The sequence below is a fragment of the Poecilia formosa genome, unplaced genomic scaffold (genome assembly GCF_000485575.1).
Source record: "Poecilia formosa unplaced genomic scaffold, Poecilia_formosa-5.1.2 Scaffold2846, whole genome shotgun sequence".
NCBI classification, from domain to species: Eukaryota; Metazoa; Chordata; class Actinopteri; order Cyprinodontiformes; family Poeciliidae; genus Poecilia; species Poecilia formosa.
This window is the reverse complement of record NW_006802785.1, coordinates 1-2,246: the sequence shown is the minus strand read 5'-3', so window position 1 is coordinate 2,246 and position 2,246 is coordinate 1. Positions and strand designations below refer to the sequence as shown.

The following is a 2,246-nucleotide window of genomic DNA, read 5'->3' as shown; positions in this document are numbered from 1 at the left end:
ATTTCTCCTGGCCTCATTTGTTCAAGCTTTAACTGTTTTTTTGTTGTTGTTGTTGTTTTGACCAATGAAAGAGAATTGGTCAGTGGCTAGAATAAAGTTGTCTACCATAGCCTATTTAAGATGTTTGACAAGGTTTTAGTTCTGTGGCCAGAGTTACTTCACTTACTTATATAGATATTTAGAGATCATCTCAAGGCAATAAAACGACCCAAAAGTTTTTTCTATTCACATATGAACACTCAGGCTTTTAAAGATGCTATGGGAAAAAAAACATCCTTTAACTTTGTTGTAATCCTGCACGGCTGCATCTTTGATTCCCAGCCATTTATTACATGTCTTTCCCTTCTTTCTTTGCACTTCTTTCCTGACTGCACCACCAGTGACAAAAAACTTGGTAACACTTTATTTGAAGGGTTGTGAATAAGACTGACATGACAGTCATAAACATAACACCTGCCGTGAACCTCAGTAAGTCTTAATGAATATTTGACTGTTGTCATAAAGTGTCATTCGGTAAATCATGACACTTTAATACAAAGTTGACATTATTCAAAATGTCTTCATTATGACGGCTTGACATTAATCTAGACAAAAATGCAATTCATATTCCCACTACCTCAAATAAAGCGAAACAAGTAGGACCAACAATAAAGATTTCATTAAGCTTTATTACACTGTCAAATGATTTAATAACAGAGTCAATAACAATTTCTTTTACATGAAGTAAAGTGGAACAAGAAGCACCAGTTATGAATATGTCATTAAGTGTTATTACAGTGTCATTAATATGAACTTTTACCTCAAGTAAAGTGAAACAAGTAGCGACAGTTATGAAGATGTGTCATGATTTGTCGGTGTTGGTGAGGAGGTAGACGCAGGTAGGCCCAGGTTGACATTGTAAAAGTTGATTTTTTTGAAGAAAACACAGGAACGCAAGGAACTGGCTGAAGACGAACGAAGAGACATGAGACGCATGACAGCAGAACAGACTGGTATGACACGACTAGGACCCGACAAGAGACAAAGACAACAGGTGAGTTTAAATGCACAAGGAGGGTAATCAGGGAAGAAACAGCTGGGATCAATCAACAGATAGGACAGGACATCACAGAGACTCACAGGGGTACAGGACACAGAAAAACCAAGAAATAAATACACATAAACACAGATCACCACAAGATGTCATTAAGTGTCATTACAGTGTCATTAATATTAACTCTTACCTCAAGTGAAGTGAAACACACTGGACTATTTATAACTGCCATCATAGCTGTAGAACAAACCCTTTGTACATTGGAATAAAACAAAATATAAATTGTTTTTCAGAGGGTTTAACGTCTGGTCAGTATGTTGTTACTCTGAAATACAGATTGAAAAACTAAAACAGAATTACTTATTCTGTAACTTAAGAAAATAGTTTCTTTCAACAGTAATTTTTTTTTTGCTTTGATTGTGTCAGCCATCTCCGTTATAATCTTCCTGTAATGCTCTGAAAACAGGAGATCTTCTTCTTCTCTTCATTTCCTGACAACTGCTCTTTGAAAGTGTCCAGGAATGCTCAGAAATTACAGCTGTAGTTACAGCAATAGTTAATCATGGAGAAAACCTTTTCATGAATTCAAACTTGGTGAATCTCTTCTGGACATTCTCATAGTCGGTGATGACTCAATTCATTGCGGTCACTTAAAAAAAGAACAAAAACAAAAAACAATGTCATCATAATTCAGCATTTATTTAAATACCATTTCAAAAATGCCCCTTTCTGCACACTGTCAGAATGGTAGACTGGCAGACACATGTCTCGTTAACATGACTGTTTGTTATGAAGTGCAATACAATTATTTCTTAACACAAATAGCATAACTAAAGCTGAACAAAATTATTCTGATCAAATATTTGTTTGGCAGAAGTTCAGACAGACTGCCACTGTTATTCAGATTACATCATTTAACGTATAGTTTTAGGCACGAGTGTATCTTTTCACTTAATGAGCATTCAAAATTATTTCCAACCAGATACTCTGACTTATTGATGTTTACAAGAAGTTTATTAATAAATAAATGGATTTAACACCAGTTTTTAGTTTTCTGCCCTTACCTGGCCGTCCACCCCACTTCACCTGGAGAAAATAGTAACACAAAAATGACTTACCTAATTTTCTTTGGGAATATTTCATCTGCTTCTTTCTCTTTGGTCAAATAGGAACTTCTTTCTCTGGTGGCTGGTCCTCATTATCATCCTCCACA

General features: G+C 35.4%; 1 long non-coding RNA gene across 1 annotated transcript; it reads right to left on the bottom strand.

Moving 5' to 3' along the window:
- Positions 1–1,582: 1,582 nt before the first annotated feature.
- On the bottom strand, positions 1,583–2,236 carry LOC107835473 (uncharacterized). The gene is made up of 2 exons (XR_001661282.1): positions 2,152–2,236; positions 1,583–1,682 (listed from the first exon to the last, which is right to left on the bottom strand). It is a non-coding gene; the product is annotated as an uncharacterized LOC107835473 (long non-coding RNA).
- Between the last annotated feature and the right edge of the window lie 10 nt (positions 2,237–2,246).